The sequence below is a fragment of the Aquarana catesbeiana genome, linkage group LG03, assembly GCF_042186555.1.
Source record: "Aquarana catesbeiana isolate 2022-GZ linkage group LG03, ASM4218655v1, whole genome shotgun sequence".
NCBI classification, from domain to species: Eukaryota; Metazoa; Chordata; class Amphibia; order Anura; family Ranidae; genus Aquarana; species Aquarana catesbeiana.
In genome coordinates, this window is record NC_133326.1 from 376,161,902 (window position 1) to 376,185,630 (window position 23,729).

The 23,729-nt window shown below is 46.4% G+C and overlaps 1 protein-coding gene across 6 annotated transcripts in view; it reads left to right on the forward strand.

The window, feature by feature from the left end:
* FGF1 (fibroblast growth factor 1) overlaps positions 1 to 23,729 on the forward strand; it is a 301,496-nt gene that overhangs the window by 187,414 nt on the left and 90,353 nt on the right. The gene's annotated exons all lie outside the window — the stretch shown is intronic.

Genomic DNA, 23,729 nt, shown 5'->3' on the forward strand with positions numbered 1-23,729 from the left:
AATGTAATTTCTTCCACGCCCATTGGGGGGCGCCAATCCTGGTGTCATTACCCTTGGGCTATGTTTTACCATCCCGAACAATGGGGGACACTGCATTTTGCGGCCCCAGCAGCGACGAGTGTCTTTAGCGCTCATAAGCCATCCTGTTCGCACATGACATTGGGGGCGGAGCATTTGGTCCCTTCCCCCACGGGGGTATAATTGGAGCCTGACATGGCAGCTTTTTCCACTCAGATCATGAGTTTACACACACCAGCTGCACATCCACGAGGGGATGGTCTCACATCACACCCAGGTAAATTGTTATGCCGTTTTAGCTTAGTTGACATTTTAGCACATTTGTTTGCCTTTTCCTCCAACCCCCACTCTATTCCACTCAATGTGCACTTGCACACTCACTGGCCCAACATTTTCTTACTCTGCAATGTCCGTTTTTTATGCCCTTTCAGTCTCCCAACATATACCAGCATTTACTTTATGCTGGACCCTATACATTTATATGTATATGAAACAACACAGGAAAATCACCTGCATCTACATACACTCTTAGTATTTTTGCAATATGCATACTCAACACAGCAGGAAGTTTACCTTATTCGCAGGGTCTTTCTGATATATACATATATTATTATTTTTATTTTTTTTTACCGTTCATGATCATGGACAAGGGGAGACTTCTAGGGACACTTATATTTGTATCTACCAAGGCCATGTCGGTGCTTCGGTTGTTGCCCCGTTCGGGTTACCTTTTGCTCCGTTTCCTCAGCTCCCATGCTGGATGTTTGTTGCTGCCGCCGCCAGTGGATTCAGCGACTGATGGCCTGGTCCAGCCCATTGGTGAGTATGGGGTCCTAAGCCTAACCCCGATGATTACTCACCTTCCTGCCTATTTGATGCAACATACACTCATGCATTTGATTTACTACTTGTAGTACAGATTTAGCAAAGCATTTACCCCTGAAGAGCGAGTGCGGTCTCACAAAACGTCGTCGGGTACTACTCATGCTTGCAAATTTTTCTGATGTTTGTATATTGGTATATATTGTTTTACCATGTATGTGGATTGTCTCATGTTCACATTATATGCATATTTTATAGGCCTGTAATTATTTCTGTTGTGTTTCAGATGTGCAACAATTGTAATAAATCTACATTATTTTACTTCCATGACATGTTTCTTGACTAACCATATTCACCTCACTCAAAGTCCCAGGGCGCGAACCCCTTGTATATATGTATTGAATTAGGCATGGAGGTGATGTTGGGGTAACACCAGACCTTGGATCATTTGATTCCGGTATTTCTATGCATCGCATGTCCCTCTAGTGCCCAGCTTTACCAACTGACATCATATTTGTGAGCCAAACTAAAGGGATTGTGGGATGAGTAGTTCCTCAGACTGGTAATTGCTCCACGTGACTATGCACCTGGACTTCATATCCCAGGGATCTTTGCCACCACCAGGGAGAGTGCCGGGAGGAGCTATAAAAGAAGCCAGAGACCCGCCCTACGGTCTCTTCCTCCTGGGCCTGATGCGAGACAGACCTCTCTGTGCATAGAGAGAGAGGCCGTGGCCTACCACATGGTGTACAGCATTCCAACCCGGTTGAGAAGGGCCTAGCACTACTTGCTGTTCCTCAGACATCCCTCCAGCACCACCTCGGTCACCCGAAAACCTGTGTTTTGAGCTTCGCATCGGGAGATCGATACAGCGGATCCGCTGCACAAGCGTCGCTACAGGAGCTGCTGTCCGGAAGGCACCGAATTGGCCTGGTCGTTGGTGAGTGGGCAGTCACCCACCTTTGCAAATCTTTCCTGTGGTTTTACTGGGAAACTGTGCACAGACATCTTTACCTTGGGAATACTTTACTGAACCTATCTTGAACACTGTGCATAGACATCTTTAGCTTATACCACTTCAAGAAATCCTATTGCTTGCAACTACGCCTTATTGGATATAGCTATGAGCTCTAACTGCCGGTGAAGACCATCAGATCTGCTACGGGACATTGCTGTCATTACTGCTATAACGGCCCGCTTACCATTGCTATTAGGTCAAACCTCTCAGTAGGGTTAAATGTTTATAGGCCGGCTGGGGTTCCCCCTCAGAAGTTGACAGTATACCTACTTATTTTCTCACTTATCCTTTCAGTTGCAAGCAGTACTGTATATAGTATACTGTTTATCTGCAAATATCTTGACCTGGGTTATTCAGAGGATTTCCTCTGCTGAGTTAGCGCTGTTACTCAAAACTCAGCCAATCTGTTGCCTCTTCTTTGTGACAATATCCCCCTTGAATTGTTCCTGTAAAAATTATTATAACATAAATGCACAGAGTTGTTTGACTTATTGCTTTAAGGTGGTGCAAAGATGTCTGAACTCAGAGTGCCAGGTGAGTTGGAATGTTCATCGGGTCATGGGGGTGCAGATGAGCAGGTAAATCCAAGCAGCCTCCTAGGGGTTGTGCTACATTTGGGGGGCACGTCCAGGATGCTATCGGCAGCCGGCCCTAACCGACCTAGACAAGTGCCTCAATCCATGTGGGAAACCGTTTTGATGGCCGCGGTTGCTTGGGGCAGGAGTCAAGGTGCTCAAACAGAGAAGAGCATTATTCTGGAGATCTCGGGAAGTGAGCGCACAGAGAGATCAGAAGGTGGTTGAGAACTCTGGTCCCAGGGCACCGGGCTTACATTGTGGAAACTGAAGCCACATATGAGTTGGATCAAGTCAGGGTACTATTGGAATGGCAGGAAGAGGTACCTGTGTGTTTCCAGGAGGAAGAGGTACATCTGGCTGAAGGGGTGATTGCTAAAGTGTTCCCAATCAAAGTGGGGGGAGAGCAGACTGAGAGGCGGCCATCGACTCAGGCTCAGGAGAAGGGTCCCATACCTGTGGGTGCCGACTCCCAAGGGGCCAATGCCCCCCCCTCTTTTTCTACATGGTAATAATCCGGTTAATTGATAGCTTAGTGAAGAATGGATCTGGAAATGCCAACCAGAGCTATCGAAGACTCAGGCTCTTCTCAGGGTAATTGCCGACTCCTGTGGGGGAAGATGAGTTTGAAGCGTGGATGATTCAGGCTCTTCACGCCCTGGAAGAGTGGAGTGTTCCAGAGGCTGTGAGATGGCAGCAGCTTAGTGAGAGCCTTCGAGGCCCGGCGGCTAATGTGATCTGTAATCTGAGGATGGGCAAGAAAACTTGTGTTGCCTTGGACCACAGACGCTTTGTGAGCTGTATTTGGGAGGGTCAAAACTACTGCAGACCTGATGTACAAATTTAACCACGCTCACTAACAGAAGGGAGAGAGTCTGTCCGAATACATATCTCTAGTAGACAGGATGCTACATTAAATTATCCTCAAGAGGGGTATTGACCCCAAAGATGTTGACCAGGCTCACCTGGACCGGGTTCTGCAAGGGGCTTGGCCAAATCATCCTATTGTAGTAAAGTTGTTACTGAAGAGAACCCAAGTGGTGCCTACGTACCCCAAACTGATAAGAGAAGTACAAGAGGAGGAGGCTCTATTAGAAGAGAAAAGCTAAAGATCGAGAGAATTGAGCCCTATTGCTGGGAACAAAGAGAAAGTGGTGGCTCGAGCGGTGCTGAACCGGTGGAATTGGCCATTCCTGACACTAACAAGCCAGTAGGTGAACTCGTGCCAACCGAATTGATGGCACAGATAGCTCAGGCACAAACCCAAATGTATCATGCTCTGATGCGATGAATGGAGACCCAGGCGAAGGTCCAAGAACAAGGGGCTCGTCAAGGGGGGCAAAAACTGTTCCAAGGTCGGGAGAAGAGATGTTATGGTTGCGGAGATGCTGGACACTTTCGAGCTGAGTGCCCCAAGTCTGGCATCAGCCCTCAATTACTCATTCTATAGTTCTGAGAGCCTTACAAAAATTACTTTTACCAAAGCCGGCGGGAAATTTCAGGGGACCTCAGTGAACTAGCTAGTTGAGAGTCCCGAGAGAAAACTGTGCTCCAAAGCCAAGAAAAGAGAAAAGAGTACGCAGCAAAGGGAATTGCCTCAGCTGACAAAAGAGGATATGGGACAGGACCAACGGGAAGATCTGCTGAGGAGTTTGATAAGGAAATGATTATCCGCCCAAGACCCTCAGATATTGGTGAATAGCTCCATCGAGGGGGCCAAAGTAGTCCATAGAGAGTGGGAACGAATAAAGTTGGAAGATGGAGTCACATATCGAAGAGGTCCATCTGAGGAACCAGGAGGTATGCGTCAACTGTTCCTCCCTGAGAAACACCGACTAACTGTGTTGACCGCTCTTTATGATGATCATGGTTACTTAGGCCCAGATAGAACTTTCAAGTTAGTCAGGGATCGATTTTACTAGCCGTCAGTGAGAACTGTGGTGGAAAGCTACTGTCACTCTTTCATCTGATGCATTCAGAGGAAGACCTTACCAGGCAGGGCAGCCCCAATGGGCCATCTTCAAAGTCAGGGACACATGGAGTTGGTGTGTATTGATTTCTTGTGCTTGGAACCTGACCTGAGTGGACAAAGTAATGTCCTGGTTGTGACAGATCATTTCACCCGATATGCTCAAGCTTTCCCTACTAGTTAACAACTAGCTAGTACTGTGGCAAAGACCCTAGTGGAGAAGTTCTTCTTTTATTACTAGGGATAACATCAGGTGTTCGCCCGTTCGTCGAACAGCGAGCATTATGGGGCATTCGCGGGAAATTCGAGCGCCACGGAACGCCCCATAATGCACTGCGAGATTGCTATATGATGATTGGCCAAAGCATGCACCTGACCTGCATGCCTTGGCCAATCACAGCGCACTCTACTGAGAGAGCCATAGTTGGCCAAAGGCATTCCTGGCTCAGGGGGACTATTTCCACACCCCACACTATATAAGGCTGCTTACATAGCGGCCGCGTGTAGTGTTGGTGGCGTGGACGGAGAGATAGCTTGAGTTAGATTAAGCAGGCAGGTTATTTTAGTTAGTGGCAGTGTATTTGATATATATATATACAGTCAGTCTAGAGTGTGTGTGTGTGTGTGTATATATATGTATATATATATATATATATATATATTACAGTATCTCACAAAAGTGAATGCACCCCTCACATTTTTGTAAATATTTTCTTCTAGGAGGGGATCATGCTCTGCTTCAGTATGTCACAGTACATGTTGGCATTCATGGTTCCCTCAATGAACTGTAGCTCCCCAGTGGCGGCAGCACTCATGCAACCCTAGACCATGACGCTTCAACCACCATGCTTGACTGTAGGCAAGACACACTTGTCTTTGTACTCCTCACCTGGTTGCTGTCACAAACGCTTGACACCATCTGAACCAAATAAGTTTATCTTGGTCTCATCAGACCACAGGACATGGTTCCAGTAATCCATGTCCTTAGTCTGCTTTTCTTCAGCAAACTGTTTGCAGGCTTTCTTGTGCATCATCTTTAAAAGAGGCTTCCTTCTGGGACGACAGCCATGCAGACCAATCTGATGCAGTCTGCGGCCTATGGTCTGAGCAGTGACAGGCTGACCCCCCACCCCTTCAACCTCTGCAGCAATACTGGCAGCACTCTACGTCTATATTTTCCAAAGACAACCTTTGGATATGAGGCTGAGCACTTGTACTCAACTTCTTTGGTTGACCATGGCGAGAACTGTTCTGAGTGGAACCTGTCCTGTTAAACCAATGTATGGTCTTGGCCACTGTGCTGCAGCTCAGTTTTAGGGTCTTGGCAATCCTCTTATAGCTTAGACCATTTTTATGTAAAGCAACAACTCTTTTTTTTTCAGATCCTCAGAGTTCTTTGCCATGAGGTGCCATGTTGAACTTCCAGTGACCAGTATAAGAGAGTGAGAGCGATAACACCAAATTTAACACACCTGCTTCCCATTCACACCTAAGACCTTGTAACATTAACGAGTCACATAACACCGGGGAGGGGAAATGGTTCATTGGGTCCAATTTGGACATTTTCACTTAGGGGTGTACTCACTTTTGTTGCCAGCGGTTTAGATATTAATGGCTGTGTGTTGAGTTATTTTGAGGGGACAGCAAATTTACACTGTTATACAAGCTGTACACTCACTACTTTACATTGTGGCAAAGTGTGAAAAAGATATAATAAAATATTTACAAAAATGTGAAGGGTGTACTCACTTTTGTGAGATACTGTGTATATATATATATATATACATATACATACACACACACACACAAAGTCTAGTGTTTGTGTGTGTGTGTGTGTGTGTGTATAATATACTCTGCATTCAGTGTAGCCTATATATACAGTGCATTTGGTGGTGTACAGTTTCTAATACACTTCTGGTGGTGTATACATTATATAATACAGTGCAGCTGTTGTACAGTTTCTAATACAGTGCAGGTGGTGTACACAGTATCTAATTCAGTTTGTATGTATATATATATATATATATATATATATATATATATATATATATATATATATATATATATATATTGTGAGGGGTTAGCTCGGCAGCGGGTGTGTGTGACCCCCTGGATGGGTTCACCACACAAAATCAGGCACAGCAGACAGCTTGGTAGGTGAAACAAAAACAAAGGTGCGGTTTATTCAGACTAGATGCATTGAAAAATAACAGAAAAACAAAAAGAAACATGAAAAGAAATCCTGGTCAGCTTGACCGCTTACTACACACGTAGTGTCCCTAACTAACAACTGGGTGCAGCCTTGTGCTGCCCCAGACCCTATCTCTCTTTGAGAAGTTTTGCCACACAGGCGTTAACTCACCGCAAAGCTCAGATACCACACTCCCCAGTCTACACAATCACAGAACTGGTTCCAGGATGGAGCATCTCCCTAAGCCTGCTGGGGTGTTTTCTATAGGTCTTAATGAGCCCACTTACTTCAGCTGGGCTCATTAACTCTTCCCCTGCAGGACTCCCAGCACTCCCCCTAGTGGTATAAGTCAGCATAAAGCCTGAATCTAGGGCATACATATTTTCCATCCTGGATGCAACCAGGTGATTTTACCTGCCTGCTGTCACATACCCCCCCCTCTTGTTTCAACCTTGGGGTTGGAACACACGCAGTCAGGCACGCATGTACTCGAGACAAAGCATCCACATTCCCCATTTTAACGCCAGGGCGATGCTTTACTGTAAAGTTGAATTCCTGTAGGGCCAGGAACCACCTATTTATCCTTCTATTGGTCTCCTTGTTTTGAGCCATCCACTTTAAAGGAGCGTGATCAGTTACCAGGTCAAAGTGCCTACCTAATAGATAGTACCGAAGGGAATCTAGAGCCCACTTCACAGCTAAACACTCCTTCTCAATTGTGGCGTAATTTACCTCATGGGACTTCAATTTCCTGCTGAGGTAAATGACTGGGTGCTCTTCCCCGTTCCAGACCTGGGACAACACTGCTCCCAACCCAACGTCTGATGCATCAGTTTGTACAACAAAGTCCTTAGAGAAGTCTGGGGAGTACAACACTGGCTGGCTACATAAGGCAGTTTTTAATGACTGGAATGCTGCTTCAGCCTCCGGGGACCATTTGACCATGACAGACTCTTTCCCTTTTGTCAGGTTGGTGAGGGGCACAGCCTGAGAAGCAAAATGGGGGATGAATCGCCGATAATAGCCAGCGATTCCCAGAAAGGCTCGTACCTGTTTCTTGCTGTTGGGACGTGGCCAACTCTGTATGGCCTCGACTTTATTGACTTGAGGCTTTATCACTCCCCTCCCAATAGTGTACCCCAGATATTTGGCCTCCTCCTGTCCAATGGTACACTTCTTTGGATTGGCCGTAAACCCAGCTTCCCGAATGGAGTCTAAGACTGCTTGCACTTTTGGCAGATGTGAGACCCAATCTGTGCTATGGATAATCACATCATCCAGGTAAGCTGCAGCATACTTCTGATGGGGCCTCAGAATCTTGTCCATTTTCCGCTGGAATGTTGCAGGTGCATTCTGTAACCCAAACGGCATTCTCTTGTATTGAAACGCCCCATCTGGGGTTACAAACGCAGTTTTCTCCTTGGCCGACTCGGCCAGGGGAATTTGCCAATACCCTTTGGTGAGATCGAGAGTTGTCATGTATCGGGCTGTTCCCAGCCGGTCGATCAACTCATCTATACGCGGCATGGGGTAGGTGTCAAATTTTGTAACTTTATTCAATTGTCGAAAATCGTTACAAAACCGCCAGCTCCCATCAGGTTTGGGCACTAGTACGATAGGACTGGACCAGTCACTCTGGGACTCCTCTATCACACCCAATTCCAGCATCCTTTGAACCTCCCCACGTATTGCCTCCCGTCGGGCCTCTGGTATTCTATAAGGTTTTAGTTTTACCCTTTCTCCTGGCGGGGTAATAATATCATGCTCTACGCCAGATGTTTCTCCCGGCAGCTCAGAGAAAATCTCTTTGTTGCGAAGTACAAACTCTTTAACCTCCTGTTTTTGGGGTTTCGATAAGGTGACTGCGATTCCAACCTCAGGAACAAAGCAATCAGACTGGACCGGTGACAAAGTCTCTGCAACTAGGGATTCCCTATCCCTCCAGGCTTTCAGCAGATTGACGTGATATACCTGTTCCAGCTTTCGCCTTCCTGGCTGTCTGACCCTATAGTTCACCTCGCTCAATTTTTCAAGAACTTCGTATGGACCTTGCCATTTGGCCATGAATTTGCTTTCAACCGTAGGGACTAGCACCAATACCTTATCCCCCGGGGAAAAAGTACGGGTCTTGGCCCCACGGTTGTACACTCTCTGCTGTGCTAACTGCGATTGGGCCAAATGTTCCTTTACGATTGGCATTACCTGTGCAATTCTATCTTGCATCAGGGCGACATGCTCAATCACACTCCTGTGGGGAGAACTCTCATTTTCCCAAGTTTCCTTGGCGATATCCAGCAGTCCTCTTGGGTGTCTCCCATAGAGTAACTCGAAGGGTGAGAAACCCGTAGAGGATTGGGGTACCTCCCTAATGGCAAACATCAAATAGGGTATTAGACAGTCCCAATTCTTTCCATCTCTATCCACCACCTTCTTTAACATTTGTTTTAGGGTTTTGTTGAATCTTTCAACCAACCCATCTGTTTGGGGGTGATACACAGACGTACGTAATTGTGTCACTTTGAACAACTTGCATAGTTCTTTCATAACTCGGGACATAAAAGGTGTACCTTGGTCCGTAAGCAGTTCCTTACAAATACCCACACGGCTAAAAACAAGTGATAGTTCTTTGGCTATGGTTTTGGCCGAGGTATTTCGAAGAGGAATCGCTTCCGGATAACGGGTGGCATAGTCCATTATAACCAAAATGTACTGATGCCCCCTAGCGGACTTCATTATCGGACCTACCAAATCCATTGCGATCCTCTCAAAGGGGATCTCAATGATAGGAAGAGGTACCAGCGGGTTACGGAAATGTGGCATAGGTGCCGACTTCTGACACACAGGGCAGGAGGAACAATAATTTTCTGTTTCCTTCATGACCCCAGGCCAATAGAATCTCTGCAATACTCTCTCTCTGGTTTTCTCTGTCCCCAGATGACCTCCAAGAATGTGCCCATGGGCCAATTCCAACACCAACTTCCTGTAAGGTTTGGGCACCACAAGTTGCTCAACGGTTTCTTCTGCCCTTTGAGCCACTCGATACAGTAGGTCCCTTTCCACAGTGAAGTACGGGTAAGTGCAAGTTTTTTCTGGGTTCACTAACTCGCCATCTATTTTCACCACATTTTCCCGTGCCTTTATTAGGGTGGGGTCTTTTAACTGTTCTGTGGCAAAATTTTCCCTGTGAACCTCAAGATCTGAAAATTCCACAGACGGCATGTTTTCATCTGAGGATGTTGGCTCCTCCCCATTTTCTCGAGTTTCCCCTGCCAATACCGACAAGGGAAATTCTGGAGAGTCCTCACCACTCTCAGAGGAATTCTGGTCATCATCTTTCTGGTCTATAGGGGCACCAGTGGGGGGCTCAGGACAATCCCAGAGTTCCCAGAACATTGGAAAATCCCTTCCCACAATGGCATCATGTGGTAAGTGAGACACTAACCCCACCTGATGAGAGAGGTTACCTTTGTGGGTCTCAAAAAACACTGAAGTTACAGGATACTCTCGGGTGTCCCCATGCACACAAATAACAGCCACCTTGTTATTCCCAGAGACCACTGTAGTAACTAATTCAGCCTTTATCAATGTCACCAGGCTACCTGAATCCAGCAACACATCCACATTTCTACCATTAATACACATTTTACATAAATGTTTCTCAGGTCCCCGAATGGCAGTACAAGCGACTGTCGCAAACATCGACTGACGTCTGTCCCTTATAAAGTCACATTGCATAGGTTCATCCACAACTGGGCAATTAGCTGAAATATGTCCCTCTTGCCGGCAGCGGTAGCAAATAATCTTTTTCGCTGCCTCTTGCGGCCTGGGCTTCCCGGGCTGCTCCCGCCAGACATTAGGTTGAACCCCCACCTTCTCACTCTCTCCACCCTCACCCCTTGGAGTCATCTTACCCGCCACTGGGGATGGTCTGGTCTTAGGGTGGAAAGTCCGTGAGTCCCTGGAAGAGGTGGTCAGGTTCTCTGTAGCCAAGTACCTCTCAACCAGATCCACAAGCTTATCTGCAGTTTCTGGGTCTCCATGGCTTACCCACTTTTGGATGGCAGTAGGAAGAGCTCTCAGGAAACGATCCATAACAACACGTTCCACAATGTTTGGTGCGGTCAAAGTCTCTGGCTGCAGCCACCTCCTGCTCAGGTGAATGAGATCATACATTTGAGACCTGGGGGGTTTTCCAAGCCGGAAAGTCCAGTTATGTACACGCTGAGCCCGGACGGCCAGGGTGACACCCAGCCGTGCCAATATTTCTGTTTTTAGCACCACATAGTCTTTTGCTTGGTCCGGCTCTAGGTCATAATAGGCTTTCTGCGATTCCCCTGTTAACAGAGGGGCCACAAGTCCAGCCCACTGCTCCTTAGGCCACTTTTCCCTTTCAGCAGTCCTTTCAAATGTGGTCAAAAACACCTCCGGATCATCCTCTCCAGTCATTTTTGTCAGTAAACGGCTCACACCAAAGGATGCAGTATTAGTGGAACCACTTGCCTCACTGGTCTGCGGCCGTTGCTGCATTAATGTCTCGATTTGTTGTTGGAGTCTCTGCTCTTGCTTTTGTAACAGCTCTATGAAGCGGGCCTCAGATTGCTGCTGGGCTTGTTGCTGAGCGTCCAGACTCTGCAGTTGAGCTTTCTGCTGAGCTTCCAGACTCTGCTGCAAAGTTGCATTTATCTGCTGCTGGCTTTGTTGTTGAGCTGCAAGGCTCTTTTGCAAACCTGCATTTGTCTGCTGCTGATTTGCATTTGCTAGAGCCAGCTGTCTCAGTATCTCCTCCATGCTGGCCTTTAAAAAAACCTGCCCCTGCTTCTCCACCAACTGTGAGGGGTTAGCTCGGCAGCGGGTGTGTGTGACCCCCTGGATGGGTTCACCACACAAAATCAGGCACAGCAGACAGCTTGGTAGGTGAAACAAAAACAAAGGTGCGGTTTATTCAGACTAGATGCATTGAAAAATAACAGAAAAACAAAAAGAAACATGAAAAGAAATCCTGGTCAGCTTGACCGCTTACTACACACGTAGTGTCCCTAACTAACAACTGGGTGCAGCCTTGTGCTGCCCCAGACCCTATCTCTCTTTGAGAAGTTTTGCCACACAGGCGTTAACTCACCGCAAAGCTCAGATACCACACTCCCCAGTCTACACAATCACAGAACTGGTTCCAGGATGGAGCATCTCCCTAAGCCTGCTGGGGTGTTTTCTATAGGTCTTAATGAGCCCACTTACTTCAGCTGGGCTCATTAACTCTTCCCCTGCAGGACTCCCAGCACTCCCCCTAGTGGTATAAGTCAGCATAAAGCCTGAATCTAGGGCATACATATTTTCCATCCTGGATGCAACCAGGTGATTTTACCTGCCTGCTGTCACAATATATATATACCGTATTTATCAGCGTATAACACGGGCCGGCGTATAACACGCACCCCAAGTTTAGGAGGGAATTATAAGGAAAAAAATGTTTTAAGGAAAAAAACTTACGTTTAAATGCCCATCAATGCAGCCTTGCACAGCGTCCATCTGCATGCTTATCCAGTGTCATTTGCAGCCTTGCAGGCAGCAGCCTTGGTGTCATTTGCAGCCTTGCAGTCATTTGCAGCCTTGCAGTCAGCAGCCTTGGTGTCATTTGCAGCCTTGCAGTCAGCAGCCTTGCAGTCAGCAGCCTTGGTGTCATTTGCAGCCTTATCAGTGTCCATTTGCAGCCATGCAGCTTTGTCAGTGCTGATCTGCAGCTTTCTGTGTCCATTTGCAGCCTTGCTCAGGCTGCAGTTAAACTGCAGTGACTTTTCATTGTCATTGCAGTTTGAAAATGGTGCCGCAATACACAGAGCCGGTTCTCGGCGGCTCTCGTTCGCTTTCGGCCACTTTCGGCTCCACTCGTAGTCCCGCCCGGGATGGGCGTGACTGTGAGCGGAGCTAGCCGAACCTAGCCGAGTACACTCGGCTAGGTTCGGGCGGCGCTCGAGTGAAGCCGAAAGTGGCCGAGAAGAGCCGAGGACCGGCTCTGTGTATTTCGGCGCCGGCGGCGCCATTTTCAAATCGCGGTCGGCGATCGCTCCGCTCAGTCAGCGGGGGATCGGCGTATAACACGCACCCGCAATTTTCCCCTGATTTTAAGGGGAAAAAAGTGCGTGTTATACGCCAATAAATACGGTATATATATATATATATATATATATATATATATATATATATATATATATATATATACTCTGCATTCAGTGTATTTGATGGTGTATAGTTTCTAATACACTTCAGGCGGTGTACACAGTATATAATACAGGGTGTGTATTTTTAAATACTCTACTGGTGGTTTGCACAGTATATAATACAGTGCAGCCATTATACAGTTTTTAATACAGTGCGAGCGGTGTATACAGTATATAATACAGTGTGTACAGTTTCTAATACACTTCAGGTGGTGTATTAATATATATATATACATATATACAGTCTAGTGTGTGTGTATATATGTAATATATATATATATATATATATATATATATATATATATATATATAATATACTACTATATACAGTGAAGTGTGGTGTTGCAAAAAAAAACCCCATCATATCCAGAAGGCCACCAAGGAGAGGCGGACGCTCACAGGCCACATAAAGAGGGCAAGCAGCCTCTGTGTCTAAAGTCAACAGTGGTGGTTGTGGACATGGTACATCCTCTGCAGGTGGCCGTGGGGCACGCTTGTCCTTTGTTTCTGCTGCTGGCAATGTTATTGAGCCATAACATGCAGAAGAGTTGGTGGAGTGGATAACGAAGCCATCCTCTGTCAGAGTAGTTTGCCTTCCAACGCAGCTGCCAAAGCGGCCTATTCCACCGATCCCTTGTCCACAGTCACTCCTTCCATAGCCCCACCATCATGCACGGAGGAGTCCCCAGAATTATTCGACCACAGTGTCGGTTACATGATGCTGGAGGATGCGCAGCGATTTGAAGGCTCCGATGTTGGTTCCCAGGTTGAGGAAGGGAGTGACGTGAGCCTAGAGAGAGGGGGTGCCACAGAAGGACAAGAAACTGGCAGTCATGTACCCCAAGCTGCAGCATACTGCCAATTTTGCTCCAGTGACGAGGAGGAGGTACAACTCCAATGAGGCAGGATGTCCTCCAGGGGGCAGCTTAAGGGCAGCCACCCTATTGCATCACACCGCAGAGCTCCGCGGGTGACTCCCCACTGACTTGTAAAAGTTCCTTGGTGTGGGCCTTTTTCGGCACGTGTGCAGCAGATCGCACCTGTTTGCAACCTATGTCTGAAGCGGATCAAACGTGGCCAGAACAGCAGCCGCTTGGGCACCACATGCTTGACCAGACATATGACGACCTGCCATGCAGTCCATTGGCAACAGCACTTGAAAGACCCACATCATAGAAAAAGGCAGACTTCACCTTGCTCCTCATCTGGGATCTCCAGCCTTACTATACCTACAGTCCTCTCAAAAACCTGCACTGAGAAATGAAGGTATGGCAATAGGTTTCACAAGTACCTGCAGCCAATCTGCTAGCAGTACACCACCAATTGATTTCAGCAGGCAAATTCCCCTTCCCCAGTTACTGAACCATAAAAAGAAAATTTGGTCCCAGCCATCCACATGCTCAGAGTCTAAATGTTAGCTTGGCCAAATTGCTAGCACTGCAACTGCTGCCTTTTCAGCTAGTAGACTCTGCCCCCTTTCGTAAATTTGTTGAATGTGCTGTACCACAGTGGCAGGTTCCAAAATGGCATTTCTTTTCACATGAGGCCATTCCGGCTCTCTACCGGCATTAGGAAGGCAATGTTTTCGCCTCGTTGGACAGGGCGGTCAGCAGTAAGGTTCATATTACCGCTGACTCATGGTCCAGCAGGCATGGGCAGGGACATTATCTTTCCTTCACGGCGCACTGGGTAACTCTGCTGGCATCTGGGAAGGAAGCAGGACAGGGTTCAGTGTTGGAGCTTGTTCTGCCACAAAGTTGGTGCTAATTCTGCCACAACATCTGTATGCTTCCCTCCTCTTCTTTTTCCTCTATGGCCTCTTCTGCAGAATTGTCCTCTGAACCAGCAGTGCTCCCTAAGAGCTCAAGGGGCTACGCAAGCAGTGAGGCTAAAAGATGCCATGCGGTTCTTGAGTTGGTCTGCCTAGGGGACAGGAGCCACACTGGGGCAGAGATTCTGTCAGCTCTGCAGGGGCAGGCTCAGAGGTGGTTGATGCCATGCCAGCTTCAGCCAAGAATGGTTGTATGCGACAATGGCACCAACCTTCTCTCCGCCCTCTGACAGGGACACTTGACTCATGTTCCATGTTTGGCACACGTCCTGAATTTGGTGGTGCAGCGTTTCTTGACCAGGTACCCAGGCTTACAAGATCTGCTGAGGCAGGCCAGAAAAGTCTGTGGTCATTTCTGCTGGTCATACAATGCTGCAGCAGTTGCACACACAGAAGAGGGCCATCAATGAGTACCTGTGCGAGTATGGCACCAGGACAGGGTCAGAGAAGCTTGGCTTCTTTTTTCCACGCCAGTGGCTACTGATCAAGGATGTATACACTGTCTTGTCACCATTTGAGGAGGCCACAAGGATGGTGAGCAGCAACAATGCATGCATCAGTGACACTGTCCCTTTAGTCTTCCTGCTGGAGCACACGCTTCATGGAATAATGGACAGGGCACTTGAGGCACAACAGCGGGATAAAGGGGGCCTTACCTCTGAAGGCCCCCTTTATCCAGATAGCATTCCTGCGGGGCCACCAAACACGCAGGAAGGAGAGGAGGAGGATTGCTTCAACATGGATGTAGAGGATAACACGCAGCAGTCTTCAAGGGATGTTTTTTAGTCCCCAGAACCCAAGGAGTTATACGTGGCTGAGAGGAGGTAGTTACGGATAATGTGACCCAGAGGACTCAGAATCGAATGCCTCTGCAAACTTATGCTGCATGGCCTCCCTGATTCTGCAAAGCCTGCAAAAGGACTCTAGTATATGTGGTATCAAGGAGAGGGATCATTACTGGCTGGCTACCCTTCTTTAACAACGTTACAAGGGTAAAGTTGCAGAACTCATTCTGCCTTCGCAGAGGGTGCAGAGGATGAAACCTCTTCAGGAGGCCTTGAAGAAAAGTTTGTGTAATGCATCTTCAGAAGCCTGGGAGGTTACCATTTCCTGGTGCTGGACAACATGTTTCTGAGGCTTTGTTCGGTCAGAGGAAGAGCGCCGGAGAAGGTGGTCGGCTGACTGATGCCTTTAAACAATTTTTTAGTCCTCGGCACCCAGGGCTTATAGTTTCAAGCAACCATCGGCAGTGTCTGCATTATATGGTGCAGGAAAATCTAGGGGCAAGAGCAGACTTTGAGACCTTTCCAACAGAGCACCCACTGGGTTACTGGGTCTGGAGGATGGATCACTGGACAGAATTTGCTCAATATGCAATGAGGCTACTGGCCTGACCTGCATCCAGCGTGCTTTCTGAACGCACATTCAGTGCTGCTGGAGAGTTTGTAATGGATCAGAGAGTGTGCTTGTCCACAGACTCCGTTGATAGGCTCACATTTATAAAAATGAATCAATCCTGGATCAGCAGCTATCAAGCACCTGAGGCTGATGTAACTGATTGAATGTGCTATGGATCTGCTATCCCTTGAAGACTGCCTATGCTGCCTATCCTATTCCTCCTGAATCTTGATGATGCTAGCTTCCAACAATATTTTTGGTTTAGGGCACCACCACCACCCAAGTCCCAATTTTTCTTCCCCTGTTTAACAGTAGGGATGAGCCGAACAACCCCTGGTTCGGTTCACACCAGAACTTGCGAACAGGCAAAAACCTTGTGCGAAAATGCAAAAACTGTTAGTCTATGGGACACGAACATGAAAAATCAAAAGTGCTCATTTTAAAAGCTTGTATGCATGTTATTGCCATAAAAAGTGTTTGCACAGCTCCTGACAGGGGTAAGGCACACTCGTGGTCCAGCTAGCCAAAAGGCCTGGCAAACCCCTCTCCTTATGGACAGCTGAAGTCAACCTGTCATGAAGATCCTGCCAGTACTCAGCGATCTAGACGCAGGGTGACACGGGCGCGGGTTCCACTGCGCATGCGCGCGCGTTCACGGGTGCTGTCACGCACGGGCACGCGCGCGCGCACTCCCGCTAGTGCCAGGCGGGCTATTTAAACCGGCCTGTCACACTCTATCCCCGCTGTCTGCTCTACAGCATTCCGTGTGCCTTAACCTGATCTGACCTGTGTACTCTGCTATCTGACCCGGCTTCCTGTTAGACCATCCTGCTATCCGCCTGCACCAGACCCTCTTGGCTTGCCTGACCATCCCTCTGTGTTGTCCCTGGTACCTCTGCTGATCGACCGATACCGACCTCCGGCTTGTTTGACCATCCCTCAGTCTGATACCTGTATCCAGTCTACTACCTGCTGCCTTGTTCCTGGTTCCAGTCCAGCGTTCCAGTCTACTACCTGCTGCCTTGTTCCTGGTTCCAGTCCAGCGTTCCAGTCTACTGCCTGCTGCCTTGTTCCTGGTTCCAGTCCAGCGTTCCAGTCTACTACCTGCTGCCTTGTTCCTGGTTCCAGTCCAGCGTTCCAGTCTACTACCTGCTGCCTTGTTCCTGGTTCCAGTCCAGCGTTCCAGTCTACTGCCTGCTGCCTTGTTCCTGGTTCCAGTCCAGCGTTCCAGTCTACTACCTGCTGCCTTGTTCCTGGTTCCAGTCCAGCGTTCCAGGCTACTACCTGCTGCTTGTTCCTGGTTCCAGCCCAGCGTTCCAGGCTACTACCTGCTGCTCGCTCCTGGTTCCAGTCCAGCGTTCCAGGCTACTACCTGCTGCTTTGTTCCTGGTTCCAGTCCTGCTTACTTACCTGCTTCCTTACCTGCTGTGGTTCCAGGTCCTCTCTGCATTCCAGTTTCCTCTTCAGCTTCTGGATCCAGAGGGTGCCACCACTCCTGAACTTCCGGTGACTGTCGATCCTGCCAGGCACCCATACCACTCCTCACTCCTGGCCTTCTGTCTCCATTCCAGAGGAACAGGAGTGGGAGCTGTAAGGGAGGTCCTTCTCTGTACTTCTGGCTCAAAAATCAGGTACGTGACACAACCACTACTAGGTAAGGGGCTTTCCCAAATAGAGACCGCCAATTCAGGGAGGAAGGAACCTGATGGCCACACATTCTCACCCTAGACTTCAGGGTAGGCCTCAGGACAGACACCCTCCATCTTGAATTAAAGAAATAACACATATATGAGTGCAAGTGACAAACACCTGAAGAATAATAAATGTATAAATTCTTAGCCCCAAGTGCATAACTTTACATTTATCGACATTAAACCTCTGTGACCACGTAGTTTTCCAATTAAACAATGCATTGAGGTTGGCTTGTAAGTTGGAGACATCCTGTAAAGACGTTATTCCACTGAATAGCTTGGTGCCACCTGGAAAGACTGAAATGGTACTTTTTATCGCAGATTCTATATCATTTATAAATATAAGTAAGGATCCCAACACTGAACCTTGGGGTAAACCACTGATAACCTTACACCATTCAGTGTATGACTCATTAACCACTACTTCTGAATATGGTCTTTTAGCCAGTTTTCTTTCCATTTACAAATGGATTTTTCCAAGCTTGTACTTCTGTCTTTCATAAACCCATGCTGTCTATTGCTTAAAATATTTTTTTAACAAAAAATCATATATGTGGTCTTTTATTAACCTCTCCAGTATCTTCCCAACTATAGAAGTTAAACTACAAGTCTGTTGTTTCTTGGTAAAGACTTTGACCTATTTTTAAATATAGGCACCACATTGGCCTTAATTCAGTGGTACTATTCCAGTCATTAAAATGTCCTCATGACAGAGCTTTGTTCTTTTATGAGTTGTGGGTGTATGCCATCTGGTCCAGATGTCTTCTGCTTCTGTTTTATTTTAAATTGTTCTTTAGGTATGTAATGTGTGTCTGTGAGAGTCCCACTCATAGTGCAGTATTTAGGGGTATATTGTGGGTACAAGGACTGTGATCTGTGTACTAATTAATGTATACTATTAATAGCCACAGACTTTATTTAATCATTCCCCTTTAAGCCACACCCTGTATTCTGTACAACCTAGCCACGCCCATTGCAAAAACTAGATTTCTTCTTTTTTGTAAGTTATGTCCACGCTAAAAGTTATATCTTAGTGAGACACGTGCTTAAAAAATGAAACCCATGCTATATGTTGATTTCCACCTAATATACTGTTGTTATGGGGAGGAACTTGTGTGCCCAAAATAAATGTTTGTCTCATGCACTTTTGTATTTGAAGTTCCTGTACGCTATGGCAGTATTAAAATCATGTGACGGTTCTTATGAAAAGATTTGGCTCAAATGAGTTAAGTTGTAGAGAAGGCAACAAACATTACTTACATGAGTCTATTACTCCTTATACACAAATTTGGAAGACATAGAATATACATACTGTATACTGGAGTCAATTGGAAAGACAAGTATCCTTAAAAGTTAAACTCTTATGTATGTAAGAGGGCCTGTAATAGGCTGAATGTTGGTGCCAAACTGTGTAATTTCTTGCTTGACTTCTTCTTGAACAGGACAGCTACCTACCTACTGGTGATGGAACCCTCTGCCATAATAAGTTGCACTCTTGGCCGTAGGCCCACTAACGACATACATGGCCATAGGCTCTAATATTTAGGAATAAAGGAATGTCCACACAAAAAATGCATTTTCCGCACTTTACTGTACCTTTGGGAAAACTTCCTTTACATCTGACATCACATTGACATACTAGCAGAATTCTTTGGTGCGGAACACCATACACAGGATTAGACATTCTCATTCAGGTGCAGAAAGCCAGTACATAACTTGTAAGCCATCTTCCTTTGGTTCCTTCCATCCTTGGGAGCACCACAGAGTTGGGATCACTTCCCCGTGTATACTAAATCCACAGCATTCAGCTTCCATCACCAAGTAGAATCAATGTGCACTAATTAGTATACCAACCTCTCCCAATGTCCTGTTCTATTGCTCTGCCCAGCCGGGCACACTCCCAGATGGCAAACTCATTCCCCTGGGTGTCACTAGTACATGCATTAGAAGACCTTAAAAAGAGTCTGCAGCTGTTCCTACTGAGTTCTGCAAAACCTTGCCCAGGGCTTCAGCCCTATTGAGAGCCATTGGACAGTAGCTGACCACATCTGGATAGCTCTGAGGTGTTTGGCTCTCTCTATCTGGGCAAGCATTGTAGACACAGTGGTTGGCCAAGGAAACTTAGTGCACCAAATGAAAAACGCATGCTTACTTCTATTCTACATCGAAAGATGTCCAGCAGTATCATCTGCACAGAGCTGGCAGAAGCCAGTGGCATACAGCTACACCCATCTACTGTTTGGAGAAGTCTGGGCAGTACTTCATGGAAGTATTGTGGCCAAAATGCCATACCTTCAATGTGGAAACAAGGCTAGGCGACTTAACTATGTGCAAAAACAAAGACCTGGGCTGTCCAAAAATGGCAGTAGGTGCTCTGGACTATTAAGTAAAAATTTGAAATATTTGGCTGTAGCAGGAGGCAGTTTGTTTGCTGTAGGGCAGGATAGCAGTACAATAATGAGGCAACAGTGAAGCATGGTGGAGGTTCCTTGCAGATTTGGGGCTGCACTACTGCAAATGGAGTTGAAGATTTGGTCAGGATCAATGGTGTCCTCTTTTACAAAGGTTTTATTGATAGGAAAAATGAATACAACAAACATATGTAACAATGTGATGGTTACATTGAACATAAGATGAGAAGGAGGATCCCAACTGGAGGATGCTATATTAGTGGTACAATAATCATTCAAACAAAAATATAAACAAATAAAAAGATATAGAAAGAAAAAAAAAAAAACAATTGCGATGTTTCATAGTAAAGTTCAGTCAACGTCCCAAAATATGTTGTAAGTTGGGTGCATATGTAAAGTAAATAATAAAGGAGGAAAAAACAACATAAGAGGGTGCATACATTTTTATATCAACTGCAAGTTGATTATGAATTAAAGAAAAAAATAAGAAGGTAGTCCAGTCTGTTGATTTTGTTTGTCCCGTATCACTATAATCATCATTAGTGAATCGACTCCTTAATAACAAGAGTCACAGAGGAGAATACACAAAAGACGAAAAAGAAGAGAATGAGTTTACAGCAGAGAATAGGAGGGGAATATAAAAAAAAGAAAAAGAGGGAGGAAGAAGAGGGTGGAAAAAAAAGGGGGGGGGGTGAGGCCTTTAGATTGATAAAAGCAGGTTATTGAACCTGGAGGGTTGGTTCTATGATATCCATGGTTGCCAGACTCTAAGAAATTTGCTGTGCGTGTCAGAAGCCAGGGACGTTAGTTTCTCATTAATCATTATGTCGTTCATTTGGTTTTTCGCTGCTTCAAAGCTAAGTTCTGGGGTTTTCCAAGACCGCACGATGGTCAACTTAATTGCATTAAAATGGTGTAGGACTAATTGACGTTCCGGGCAGAGAAGTTCAAGGATAGGTTTACATAGAAGAGCTTCATAGGGGGTCTCTCTTCAGGTTGGAGTGGAGCATATTGCGTAAAAGGATATAGACCCTGACCCAAAGTCTACATACTTTTGGACATGTCCACCAGATATGGGCCATGCTACCTTCCAGTGAGCAACCCCGGAAACAATGAGGAGAGTAGGAGGGGATAAAACGAGCTAGCCTAGCAGGCGTGTAATACCATCTATAGAACACCTTGTATGCATTTTCTAGAGTAAGAACATTCCTAGAGCTCTTTGTAAGGGATATCGTCACGATCTGCCAGTCCTCTGGGTCCAGCTGTTTACCCAGGTTTTTCTCTCATTGGAGATGATATAAATTCACTGGGGGTTTCCTAATGGAGATGATGGAGGAGTAAAGTAGGGATATTACCCCAGGGAGTGAGGAGTAGCCCTGCATTTCCTTTCAAAGGGAGTCAAGGTGTATGGGGTAGGTTTAGCCCGTATGAGTTGTTGAAGGAAATGTTTGATTTGAAGGTAGCTATAGTGTTCCCGAAGGGGTAGATCATGGGAAGATCTAAGCATTTCAAATGTGAGTATTCCCATGGGGGTGAAAAGAGAATGGACATCTGTGAATCCATTATCCGCCCACCACGAGAATTGTTTAGGGTTTTCACTGCTGGGGGGAATAACGGGCAGCAAGTAAGGCGCAGTAGTGGTAGGTGGGGAGATACTAGGCCGGCCGAATATTTAACAGAGTCCCATAGGCGAGGATCAATGGTGTCCTCAATGCTGAAAAATACAGGCAGATACTTGGCCCAAAATGTATTCTGCAGCAAGAAAATGACCCCAAACATACAGCCAATGTCATTATGAACTATCTTCAGTGTTAAGTAGAACAAGGAGCCTTGGAAGTGATGGTTTGGACCCCAGAGAGCCCTGATCTCAACATTATTGACTCTCTTTAGGATTACTTGAAGAGACAGAAGGATTTGAGGTGACCTACATCCACAGAAGGTCTGTGGTTAGTTCTCCAAGATGTTTTGAACAACCTACCTGCCAGGTTCCCTCAAAAACTTTGTGCAAGTGTACCTAGAAGAATTGATGCTGTTTTGAAGACAAAGCAAGTGAAAAACAATACCTTAGACCACAGGTGGCAAACACAAGGCCAGCAGGCCCAATCCGGCCCGCCAGGCCTTGTCATGTGGCCCACACAGCAGCCTCCAGCCGCTACCTCTTTTTCTCACCGCTTAGTTTTTCTCTCTCTGCCAGGTATCCCAGGCAACAAGGGAAAACACCCCCCTTAGTCCCGCGAGCTGCGCAGCATTATATTAGCGCATGCGTAGCCGGTCAGTCTCCATGAGAGTGAACATCTCCCCCTCCGCGCTGTCTCCGCCTCCACCCCCGCCTCTGCTCTGTCTCCAAACCTGCCTCAGCTTTGTCTCAGCTTCCGATGCCGCTCTGTCTCCGCCTCCGCCCTGTCTTCGCCTCCACCGCTGCTCTGTCTCCACCTCCACTGCCGCACTGTCTCCACCTCCACTCCCACCTCCGCTCTGTCTCCACCCCTGCCTCAGCTTTGTCTGAGCCTCAGATGCCACTCTGTCTCCGCCTCCGCCCTGTCTCCATCTCCACCCCGCCTCTGGCATTGCTGGAGGGACATGACATCTTATCAGAATTTTTATTCTATCCTGTGAGAATTTTTGTGACTTTAGTAAACCCTTCAGGTTCGATCTGAGATTGACATGCAAAAATATGGACGATCATGCCTATGCTGCCTATCCTATTCCTCCTGAATCTTGATGATGCTAGCTTCCAACAATAATTTTGGTTTAGGACAACACCACCACCCAAGGCCTAATTTTTCTGCCCCTGTTTAACAGGTGCATGTAATAACAATTTTTGATATAATATTTAACAGCACGGCCCGTTCCAAAAAGAGTAACTGTGAGGGGTTAACATGTTGTGGCACCACCACCCAAGGCCCAATTTTTCTGCCCCTGTTTAACAGTAGGGATGAGCCTACTTGCAAACAGGCAAAAAATTAGTGCGAACACCGTTAAAGTATATGGGACACGAACATGAAAAATCAAAAGTGATAATTTTAAAGACTTATATGCATGTTATTGCCATAAAAAGTGTTTGGCGACCCGGGTCCTGCCCCCCAAAAAGTTTTAAAAAGAAGTTTTTTCAGGAGCAGTGATTTTAATAATGCTTAAAGTGAAACAATAAAAATGAAATGTTCCTTTAAATATTGTGCCTGGGGGGTGTCCTTAGTATGCCTTTAAATTAGCACACCTTTCCCGTGTTTAGAACAGTACCACAGCAAAAGGACATTTCTAAAGGAAAAAAATGTAATTTAAAACTGCTCGCGGCTGTAATGAATTGTCGGGTCCCTGCAATATAGATAAAAATCATTGAAAAAAACGCATGGGTCTACCCCCCCAGTCCATTACCAGACCCTTTCGGATCTGGTATGAATATTAAGGGGAACCCCGCACCAAAATTAAAAAAAAAAATTACGTGGGTGTTGGAAGGCAACATGTTTTATTTCATAATACAAGGTGTTTGAAATATGAACTATGGCTATACCAAGCCTTCGCATTCTTGGGGGCTGTCTGGAATGTAACAAGTTGCACATCAAAGCTTTGTTGCATCAGAATCTTCATCT